At 37.9% G+C, this 12,685-nt stretch overlaps 1 protein-coding gene across 1 annotated transcript in view; it reads left to right on the top strand.

Moving 5' to 3' along the window:
• Positions 1–12,685, top strand: part of syt7a (synaptotagmin VIIa) — a gene marked incomplete at both ends in the record, with an annotated part of 134,923 nt that overhangs the window by 51,487 nt on the left and 70,751 nt on the right. The window lies entirely within an intron of this gene.

Below are 12,685 nucleotides of genomic sequence, written 5' to 3'. Positions count from 1 at the left end.
GATGGTTTCAGGTCCTCTTTACACCTCTGTTGTAGCAACAAGCCGTGATATTTAATTTATGTCTGTAGCACTAGAAATGTTCGAAACAACATTAGTATATCGTCATCAGCAAATGTAGGTGTTAAAAAAAAACATTAGTTGATATGAGATTGGCTATATAATTGTTTTCACTTATTTTATTATACACATACCGTTTGACTTTTTTTAAAGAAAAAAATTATTTTATTCAGCAAAGGATGTATTAAATTAAACAAAAGTAACAGTAAATACATTTATAATGTTACAAAAGATTTCTGAAAATCATGAATGAAATGTATCACCGTTTGCACAAAAATATTTATAACAGCAGAAAAGTTTAAAAAAAATTGTTTTGCCATCACAGGAAAAAAATATAATAAAACAGAAAAGTTATTTTAAATTGTAATATTTCACAATATTACTGATCTTTGATCGAATAAATGAGCATAAGAGACTAAAAGAATCATACCAACCCCAAACTTTTGAACAGAAGTGTATTCAGATCTAAATTATACTAGATTTAGAAGTTTGTTTCAATCCCTAGCCCTAAGTATGAGCTAAAATAATGATATGCTTACCAAGCAAAAGAAAACATTCATGTTATTAACATCACCCATAATGCATTTGGACCCCTTCGCACCACATCAAGAACAGAATCAGACAAATAGGCCATTGCTATGACCTATTCCACGACATGCGTTGGTTGTGCCCATTGTTCCTCTTTTATCAAGTTTAATAGGACCATCTGATGCACGAGTCGCTGAACCGGAACACTGGACCGTGATCGGCCACAGAGTTTTGCTTCAGGACAAAAACAAACGCAATTCATGTGACAGAATGTTGCGTAACCCATCTCTGACCACTGTGGTGGTTATTAAACGAGTATAATCTTAAATTAAAACACCTAAATGAAATAATTAGACCCGTGCTGCGGGCTCACAGGAAATTTAATTAATTCCAAGACGGCTGCTTTAACAGAAGGGGTCTGAATATCTCTATTTTTTTTAATTTGGCGCTTTAAAACTAGTTTCCTCTTGTGGCCGTTCAGGAACGTGATGCTCGTGCTTGCGTCTATTGGCTGGTTGTCATGGACACGGTAATTTAATCTGTTCCCCGGCTAGTCACGTGACCCAAACATCCCATGTGTGATCGTACCAGCGCTTGACGGACAGCTTTAATGCTATGTGTGTGTGTGTGTGTGTGTGTGTGTGTGTGTGAGAGAGAGAGAGAGAGAGAGAGAGAGAGGGAGAGAGAGAGAGAGAGAGAATCATGGAACTACAGCAGCGCTGGATGGGCGGCAGTAAATGAAACGGATGATGATGTTCTGCAACAAAAACGGATCCGCCATTCACTTCCTGCTAAACATCCTCCATTCAGCAGCTATTACATAAATCTGATTTAAAATAGAAACCGCTTCTTCTGTGTAACGCTTTCATCTGAGGTTTTAAGGGTTCTGTGAATGTGAAATAGGTTGAATGTGAATTCTTGAAGAAAAGAGTTAATCGTACTATGAAAATATACTGTAACTTGCAGAAAATTACCATAATTTGCAGAAATTATGGCCACCCAATTAAGGCCACCCATATTTACATGTCATGCCCATATTTGGTTTTGCCCGGTAAACATTGAAAAAAAAAAAAAACACATTTGAACAAAAAATTTGTTTTGAAGCAAGTTTTAATATATTGCCTATACATAAATATTCTACAAGCTGAAAAACAGAAATAAAATATGTTAAAATTGAAGTACTAAAATAATTAAAACTAAAACTGAAAAAATAAAGCTAAATAGACATTTAAAAAATACTAATAAAAATCACCATTAAAAATTACTTAAACTTAAAATATAAACATAAAAACTAATAACATTGATTTAGCATATGAAATAATTTATAGCAAAGCATAACTATGTGCTATTCACTTTCACAGTTGCTAAAATGTGTTACTTTTCACACTCTTCATATTGTTGGAGTTAATATTAGGAGATCTGGTTAAGCTTTTGAGAGGAGCTTCTTCTTGTACCGGTTTTCATCATGTAAAATGTGTGTTAGTTTATATGATAAATGTAATAGATAACTATATGATTGTTGAATTTAATCAATTTTTTTATGGTAAGTGGTTGCACATAATTGATTTTAGCTACATTTAAACAAATGTATTAAGTTGAACATATTAAATTTTAGTTCAACTTAATGCATTTGTTTAAATGTAGCTTAAATCAATTGTGTGCAACCACTTACCATAAAAAATTGATTAAATTCAACGAATCATTTTTTTCAGTGCAGGCACTATATCGGTATAGACATGAATATCTATGGGTTCAATATGAGTCACATGACTAAACTTACGTTAAACTTTCAGTTTTCCGCGCACAGACGAGACCATTGTCAAAACGACCCCTATTCACACGGATCCGCGAAAATGACTAAAAACGAAGTATTCTGCAGCCAGGCCAGTAGATGGCGATGAAACACTATAGATCACGTCATCGTTTTCAGAGATTCACGTTTTTGATGTTTACAAAGAGATCGTTTTCAAAAACTTGCACTTTGAAACCCGTTTTCAAAAGTTTGCGTTTTCAGGCACCCAAAATGGCGTAGTCGTCTAAACGAACGACCAAAACGCATTAAAAGTTTTACGTTTTTAGTAGAAACCGGTGTCGTGTAAACATCCCCTAGTGTGGACAAGGCCGGATCACCAAACTCCAGCGTACATGTCAGGGGCCTCATTTATAACCGTTGCGTAGCCTACGCACAAAACAGGCCCTGAAAGAGGCGTACGCCACTTCCGACGCATAAGTTGTGATTTATAAAAACAAACTTGACGGGAAAATTTGCGCACCTGCACGCAAACTCTGACCCATGCGTACGAACGTTTTGGAGATGGAGCAGTTTGGCGACACCGATGGTGAGCTGGAGTTAAGTGTCTTTTTGGTCACTTTTAGACAGAAAATCTAAAGAAAATTAAACATACAGAAAGATAATACAAATATACTTTCACTCGCACGTACACTTTTAGTAAGGTTCCTACGCACAGTTTTATAAATGAGACCCCAGATCATCTGTGCTTTGGTTGCCAGGTTGGGAATATTTAGTAAAACACTGGGTAGAAAAATGTATCTAATTAGGGGATTTAAACTCATTTAAACATTTGGCAACCAAATGAAAATGAAATGTTCAACGGATAAATAACCTGTGGGAAAATATCTCAGACGATTAGGCTTAATTAATCAAGAGAAGCAGAAATCGTGATCATGATTAAAATAGGACTTATCGTGCAGCCCTAATTTTGTTGAATGAAAATGAACTGAACTTCCTCCCTATGACGTACTGAAACTAAACTGCAATGTAGACTCATTTACACATCAACAACAGCTATTTTTCACTCGTCTGGTCATGGTGAGGTAATAAGGAGGAAGTATAGAATAGATAATAGTATTCCTGAAGAGCATAAAAGCAGTATGAAGTTGTTATCAGGAGCTTTAATGCAGTGCGCTGTGAGCTCGTACTGCCAGTAAATCATTAAGAGTCAGTCGGGGGAACTAATAGATGTTTGTGTGTGTGTGACTCTAATGCACTTGAGCTCTAATCATCTTCTCATACCTCTGATAAGACTAATACACTCAGGATCTCACGCAGACACACACACACACACACACACACACACACACACACACACACAGAGAGAGAGAGAGAGAGAGGTGCATGTTCTCTCTCATGTTTCATTCAGTGTGTAATGTTAATTTCTCCTAAAATTTCCTGCACTGGAGACATAAATATAGATGCAAAGAGTCAATATAAAGAGCTGTAAAGTTAATGTGGACTGCAGCTCAGATCATTTGATTTTAGGAGATTTTGGTGAGAACTGTTTGAGTTCATATTGAGATTTCTGACTTTTTATCTTGGCAATTCTGAGCACAGTTTAAGACGCATGTGAGATTACTGGGGAAAAACATTAGCAGAAGACTCAATTTGTTTCATTTCATTGGGTGAGTCTCATGCAAACTGGTCCAGTCACATTTTATGCCAAAATCAAAAGAAAAATGATAAATTAATTTTTGCATAAAGAAAGTGAAGCCATTGTAGGACCATTCATGCTGCGCCATTGTTAGATTATTCATGATCATGAAATACATTTTCTTCCCAAAGTTTTTACTTAATTCTTTCCAGTGATTTATTTTTGAGCTTTTTTGCATTTCTCATTATCTTCATTTGTGATTTTTTTAAACCAGCAAAACCTTTTTAAATAATTTAAATTATATTTAATTATTACATTAAATTATATTATTTATTTTTTTACGTCTGCTACTACCACTACTATTGTTATTATTAATATTAATATGGTTAATAATTATAATATTATATATAATTATATTAATAATAATTAATAACATAAAACAATAATATTTATAAAATAATAATAATAGTATTACATATTTGTATGTATTTTTAAATTATTTATTCATTAAACTATTTAAATTATATGTAATTATTATTAAATTCTATTTATTTCATTATTATTATTACTACTACTATTACAGTTTTGTACAGTCTCTATAGGACACATTTCTCAATACTTGTGTCACTTTTTCAAAACTCTTCACACAGTTCTCCTAACCAACTAACCAACAGTTAATTTCACATTCAAAATGAACTAAAACTAGTAAATCACTTCATGCATGTCTCAAATCAACACATTCTTCCATTACACTACAGTAGCAAAGGTTGACAGCCAACAAACACACTTTGTCACCCACAAAACAATGACCTAAAAAACACTCACAACAGGTAGCATTATACAGTGTGGTCCAACTAGTCCTCTCCCTCGACCATCTAGTCCTCTCCCTTGTCTAACTAGTCCTCTCCCTGATCCAACTAGTCCTCTCCCTCGTCTAACTAGTCCTCTCCCTGATCTAACTAGTCCTTTCCCTCGACCATCTAGTCCTCTCCCTTGTCTAACTAGTCCTCTCCCTCGTCTAACTAGTCCTCTCCCTGATCTAACTAGTCCTCTCCCTCGACCATCTAGTCCTCTCCCTCGTCTAACTAGTCCTCTCCCTGATCTAACTAGTCCTCTCCCTCGTCTAACTAGTCCTCTCCCTGGTCCAACTAGTCCTCTCCCTCGTCTAACTAGTCTTCTCCCTCGTCTAACTAGTCCTCTCCCTGATCTAACTAGTCCTCTCCCTCGTCTAACTAGTCCTCTCCCTGGTCCAACTAGTCCTCTCCCTCGTCTAACTAGTCTTCTCCCTGATCTAACTAGTCCTCTCCCTCGACCATCTAGTCCTCTCCCTCGTCTAACTAGTCCTCTGCCTGGTCCAACTAGTCCTCTTACTGGTCTAACTAGTCCTCTCCCTCGTCCAAACAGTCTCTTTCTTTTTCTGCTCCTCTGTGTTGTTCTGTGTTGCTTTGAACAAAACTAATCCAAAGAGTGCCTTTTTATTGTGCATGTCCATGTAATGGAAAGTCTTCAACGCCTGACTATGTCTCTGATTGAGATTGGAATCAGCTTGTAATTCCATTGAGATTGGAATCAGTAATTTAAAAATGCTTATCAGCTGTTTGAATATTTGTTTTTTTAATATTTGTTTCAATACCTTTGAGGTGATATTGTTGCAGAAGTAGAGGCTTTATACTGTATCTATGGTTTGGAACATTAGCTTTTCATTTCTGGCATGCTGCGTTTAAGCATTTGTAAAACAGACTAAAGATCCATGATTTTGGTATTGGGTATTACCCTGGTAATCCAGAGTTCTCGCGAGAGCACAAGTTGAATTTGCTCAGAGAGTTACTCTGGTGTCCAGTAATGATGCTCATTAAATATGCCCCTCTATCTGAGCTGCACCAATCACATCGGGTTATCTGATATAGGCGGGCCAGAGGCGAGATGACGACAGCGCTGTGACGTCTTAGTCATTAGTAAACATTGCAAGATGGCTGTGGATGAACACCATTTGTTTGAAACGGCTTTGGCCGCTACAATGAAAGATTTAGACTTTTTCTCTAAAAGAGGAACAGAAGACGGCGCTCGAATCGTTCCTTTGCAAGAAGGGCGTTTTTGCTGTTTTGCCGACCGGATACGGCAAGAGTATAATCTACCAGTCAGCTCCGCTGGTAGCTAAGCGATAACTTGTTGTGATTGGTCGTAGTGTTATCCAATTGCGTGCAGTGAGATTTTCAAATGCATGCCTGGTGCCGCCCCTCGAGCTGGACGATTTTCATTAGTCGATGCCAGACCATTAATCTTTCAGATTTAGGTCTGGATTTCCAGGCTAATTGGGTATGCTCATTTGTAAACAAAATGTAGGCATTCTAGAAACGTGTTAATTGACTGCATTTTGTGTGAAAACAACATGAATTGTGTTAATGTTATGGTCACGACAGACAGATGTTGTTCTAATTGTGTTGGACAAAAGGATGTTAGCAATTGAAAAAAACAGCAGTCCATCAGTGGATATTTGCTGTGCACATTGTGATGTTGGCACCCCTCTGGCCCGGGACATCCACTGTGGCTCTCTTCCCAATCACATTCCCTCCTCGTCGCCGTGTTTTGGCCAGGTTGAAACCCGCCTCGTCCACAAAGATGAAAATGTGGGCTGTTTGCCTGCATTCAATCTCCATGACTCTCTAAAATAAATCCACTAGGCAGCGTAAGAGTTAGGCTATTACAGTAGTATACATTACCTAAAAATTTGTTCGGTTTTGTTCAAAAACAGTTCTGTATTTTTATTGTGATCTTACCTGGACATATTGCTTGACATGTTCAGAGTTCCTCTCAGAAGGCCCAGTGTAAAACTGCTTCATCCTGACCTGATGTTTTTTCAGGACTCTAAACGTAGTTGTTATGCTTACACTGTGAATATTTGCAAAAGTAACGTCTCGAATCTCAGTGGGTTGTATGCCATTGTTTCTGATGATTTTCTGTTTCCTGCACATCAGTGAACATCCTACCTCTCCGACCTGTGTGAGGTAACCGGTGAGTCCTAAGCAGGAATGCAAAAGCAATTGACCCTTTGCAGGGAGTTTGATTGACAGATGATCTGACCTATCATAATCCACCATCCGCCGAATCCGCCATTTTTGTCCGACAAAGCAGTCTTAGTAGATTAACGTTGAAAAACGGAGTGTACTGACGTCTTTCTGCGGTTAAAACAACATTCCTTCTGATGTTCATTCATGTTTATTTGATGCTATAAATGAGCTAGAAGGAAGAGATGATCGGTTCACGAGCCGCTTTAACTGAGCGATCTGTCAGACACATTAAAGAGCCACAAAACTGTATTTACTGTTGAAATTTCTTCACAAAATGACCAAATTTGAAAGTTGAGACTTGTTTCATATCAAAAGTGACCTGGTCTGTCCTGTCTGTCAGTCTCTCTGCTCCGCGATGTGTGTTTCACTGCGTGAGAACATGGTGGGGCGTGAGAGAGGCGTGGCTTGTCGGACATAGCAACAGTAACTAAAGGGGGCGGGTCTTAGCGAACGGTCAATTACACACAAGCGGGTTTGGAGGCTTTGCTCCATTTACTTCTGTAATGTGCAGCTCAGTCAGACGCCCTTGCAGAATACAAGTTGCCTGTTGGTTTTCCGGAAAACTGCCACTATTGAGCGCTGCAGATTTGGCTGCGCTCTCAGACCAGCCTCTCTCATTGAGAGACCATGATTTATTACATGATCAATTACAGTAGCTCTGATCTCATCTGAGACGACAGCTCTTGATCTTCCTCTGATTCTTCTTCTTCCTCTTCTTCTCTTCTCTGTCTCTGGCTGGGTCCATGTTTACATCACAATACAAAACTGTTCTGAAGTTGTCTCCTTTTGTAATGAAATTGAAAGAGTAACTCAAATTCAAAATATCTTTAATATCTAAAATATTCTTCTGATTTTGGGGTGAAATATGACTTGGGGATATTTGTAAGATTCGTCCTATTGTTGTAGAAGAAACAATTGTGATATTAAAAAGATCTTGTTTATTTCCCGTGGCCTTTCCTATTACGCTTTTCCACTTTGAAGTTTGGCATTTCTTCTTAAGCTGTGAGATTTGGGTTATTTCTGCTCTTCAGAGGGTGGAGAGCGAGTTATTGTCTGTTTTATACGGTCCGTCTGTGATTGGTGCCGATTCACAGTCTGTGAGGTTTCTGTAATATATTACAGCTAGACTTTTTCCTCAATATTTCACAGATCATATTGGCATAAAGCGGCCAGGCGGTGACCCTCTGAGAGGAGCTCTATCTTCAGACGGAAAACAATAACCAAACTTCTCCTTATCGCCCTCCGTCTGTCTCGTTCTGCTAACTGCACACTATTTAGATGAACAAATAAGTGTGTGTGTCCTTCACCGGGGACCGTTTCTCTGGTTTAGATTTCATCACCCGTATTCCTCTCCTGACCGGAGGCGCAGACGTTCCTCCATCCTCCCGTTCCTCTCTTCGGCTCCCTGGGGTCAGCAGCGATTACACTGACACACACTCTGATAAAAGACACAGATATACTGTGTGTGTGCGTGTTTGTGTATGTGTAAGTATATGTGTATGTGTATGTGTATGTGTATGTGTATGTGTATGTGTGTGTGTGTGTGTGTGTGTGTGTGTGTGTATGTGTATGTATGTGTGTATGTGTATGTGTGTGTGTGTGTGTGTGTGTGTGTGTGTGTGTGTGTGTGAGAATGTGTATGTATGTATGTGTGTATGTGTATGTGTATGTGTGTGTGTGTCTGTGTCTGTGTCTGTGTGTGTGTGTGTGTGTGTGTGTGTGTGTGTGTGTGTGTGTGTGTGTGTATGCATGTGTATGTATGTGTGTATGTACAGTATGTCTGTATGTGTGTGTATGTGTGTGTGTGTGTGTGTGTGTGTGTGTGTGTGTGTGTGTGTGTGTGTGTGTGTGTGTGTGTGTGTGTGTGTGTGTGTGTGTGTGTGTGTGTGTGTGTGTGTGTGTGTATGTGTATGTATGTATGTGTGTATGTGTATGTCTGTATATGTATGTGTGTGTGTGTGTGTTCATATCATGTAATCATGATGTTGTAGGACTTAAGAAGGATATATATATATATATATATATTTAACCTATAATCTTTTATCTTTTAAATGTATTTATTTCAATCATGACCAGAAATTAATATTGTTTTGTATTAAATATAATTATTTTTAGTATTAACAATAATTAATATAATATTTAATTATATATAAATATGTATATATTGTGTTAATGAAAATAAATAAATAAATTATATATATATATATATATATATATAGTCAATATCGACAATATTAATATTATATAATAATTATAAAAAATGTGTAAATAATATTAATAATATAATGTAATTTAATAAATAAAATAATAATATACAATACAATTTTATGTGCATATATTTGTGTCAATAATAATATATGATATTAAATAATAAACTGTATAATATATATAATTATATAATAATATGTAATAAAATAATAATAACAATACATATTATGTAATCATCTTGTATGACTTGTAATGTCAAAGAAATGTAAAATAACTGCAGTTGTCGCTTCTGATTAATTTGCCACACTTGAACTGGAACATGAAGTCATGTGCATTGCATTGTGGGATGCATTTTATTGTGCACTGCATTTTAATAAACACAGTAGGTCAACCATATTCCATGCATGCAGAAAATTCACATTCTGTGCACCGTATAGGCCACTGTACATACTAAATACTGTAAAACATATGCCAGGACGCCATTCCAAACTCTCCCCTTTACTCAGCGAAATGTGTTTTCCTGATGGTGTGTCGTGTGGATCTGTTTCAGAAACTGATTTCTCTGCAGTTCATAAAGTCATCTGAGGTGTTTGTAGAATAAGTCAGCTGGCGTTTCAGAATAGTGTTTTGTACTATTCGAATGTGTGAGAGTGTCTGTAAGAAAGAGATAGAGAAGACACAATCCTTTCTGATTATAACTGCACTGAGGGAACAACGAGAGAGACAGAGAGAGATAAAGCGACATACAAAAGTATGTGGGCACCTCAAGATGTCTGAATGTAGATACAAATACGTTTTTTTTTTAAAGAAAGATAGCCTAAGAACAAAACATTTGATAGGAACATGTTTGTATGGTTTAAAACAACAGATGTACAGTAGGTGTTGATGTTGAGTTTGTTTGTGGTTAGTGGAACATTTTCATAGTTAATGTTGTGAACTACAACTGTGGGTCCTCTGCTAGGACACCTGTGTGTGTGTGTGTGTGTGTGTGTGTGTGTGTGTGTGTGTGTGTGTGAACATATACACTAAAAATCACCAGTTTTATTTTCTTTTCTATTATTAAGACTGTTTATGACAGGATGGTAGTATTGACGTGGAACAGAAGCTCTTTCTGATGGTTTGGTTCTGCTTTCATTTCACAAGGTTGTGCTGGAACAGCAGATCAAAGAGCCTGTGTACTATATGGACACACACACACACACACACACACACACACTGCATGAGTGCATCACACTTTGTCCCTTCAGTTCACAGGGGAGATCAATCTTAAACGTTTACCATTCTTTACTCTCTTTACCCCTTGACTATCCATCCATCCCTCCATCTCCTCCCCACACCTCCATCAGCAGATGTGTCCATTCATCATATTTTGTCAGGTTCATTCCAGTCTCTCTCTCTCTCTCGGTGTCTTGTTCTGTCTATCTCTCTGTGTCTCACATCTGCAGCTCCCAGAATTGATCTAGTGAGTGCATGTTATACCTGAAACTCTACGCTTTGATTTCCTTCATTATTATTATGCATGCCACCGCGGAAAGCTTCTAATCTAGCAATTTGTCTTCTGAAACACAATGCATAGTCAATGTAAACTTGTGAATTCAAGAGCAAAGCACAGAAAAAATGGTATTGAGATGTGTTTTGGTCGATCTGATCACAAGTAGACGAGGGAGACACATTCCCGTTTACATCTGGTGTTTAATCCGTCTCTTTTGTCCACTTTCAACCACTTCTGTCCTGATTTCTTCAAGAGGAGGGTCTATGGGCGGATAAATGTGTTTTTTTTCCAGATGTTACGATCTAATGGATGAAATAAGCTTGCGCAGTTTACATATGAACGTGACCAGAGACGACGGTAAAACACACTTTAAATTCTGTTCTGAAAGCCACGAGACACAAGAAATCAGGAATGGTGAAAGAACATTCAAACCAAACTTGGGTCTTCAGTCGACAAAGTTTAAATCCCGCCTGACTCGCGTGCTTCCCATAATGGGATCTCATCTCATGCTTACAAAGCTTGCATTGCAAGCCCATCTGAAATTGCCTATCCTTCCTTTAAAGCAACACTAAAGATTATTTTTTTACCTTAAAATAATGTTTCCAAAATGGTTCCTGTGGTTCATCAAGTCGTAACAGGGTGAACGGCACTTCTGCATTCGCTTTGCGGCCCTATATCGGCTATAACCGCACTATGCAAGTTTGCCAGATTTCTGTAGTTCGAATGAGAGATAAGAAACTACAAATTTGCTTTACGGCAAGCGTTACAATAGTCATTATTTAGTTTTTCTCCGTTTCTGATGTCGCAATACTAGCCTGGTTCTACCAGACTCTCGTACATTTCATTTGTACAGAGAGTCTGGCCTCTCTCCATTGACAAGCGTTAACTTCCTTGTAGGCGGGTACTCTGTCGAAGTTTAAAACTATTGGATCTGCCCAGAGTCACTCTGGATCTGCCATAACCAATCGCTAACATTTGGTCGTGACGTATGTCAACTCAAACTAGCGCACGATCTCAACGTCATCGTTCTCAGCCACTCCCTCTGTTCGCTGATTGGTCCTACAAAAAATTGATTTCTGGAAACCTAAGAATATACAGTAGTCCCAGATGTAGTACTGAAGGAAAATGAAATTGAGCGGAAGTACGTAGGAGGGCGGAGCCAGGCTATCGCAATACATCATACTTTCATAAAATCATGCAACATACTCTACCTTGTCTGTGGACATCGTTCATTCCAAAGCCGGTGCTGGATAAACAGCGAGCGTGCGAGAGTAAGCTAAATTATTTACGACAGCGGTAATAGACAATTCCGCTTCCAACCTGTAGGGGGACCGAAGAGGAAAAGTGCTATGGTGTTGCTTTAATGAAAGGCTCTTGACTATTTTAAGCCAATGCTGGCTCTATGCAGATATTGTAGGAGTGATTTAATTTGACAGCAGTGACAAACAATGTGAAGCTTATGGTAAACAGTATTGTTACCTGCTGTCAGCAGTGAACGCGGCTCCGCTCGATTTGATGGCTGTGAGGAGGGATGTAGAGGAGATGCTCGAGCGCTCTCACAGAGTTAGATCTTAATGCAGTTTTTGGGCACACACTTAATTGAGAATTGATGCCATGGGCCATAATAACTCAAATATAAAATTAGAGAGACCAAAAGGGCAAGTGCTTGAGCAGCACGTGTCGCGGATTGAAATCTGCGTCACATTCGCATATAGGCTAGTATGTTTTTGGGCTCAATTCATCTCACACTTTATATCTGAAGAAAGCTTTAGTGGCATATCTCTCCCTCTTTTCAATTCAATTCAATTCACATTTATTCGTGAAGTGCTTTTCACAATACACATCGTTTCAAAGCAGCTTTACAGAAAATCTGAAAGTTTTGTATTTCAGAAATGTACATATAGAAAATTACAGTTAGCGAAAAATGCATTAATTTAAACAAT

This window comes from Scardinius erythrophthalmus, assembly GCF_964197995.2.
Source record: "Scardinius erythrophthalmus genome assembly, chromosome: 24".
NCBI classification, from domain to species: Eukaryota; Metazoa; Chordata; class Actinopteri; order Cypriniformes; family Leuciscidae; genus Scardinius; species Scardinius erythrophthalmus.
The sequence above is the reverse complement of the archived record's forward strand: the minus strand, read 5'-3'. Positions and strand labels throughout refer to the sequence as shown.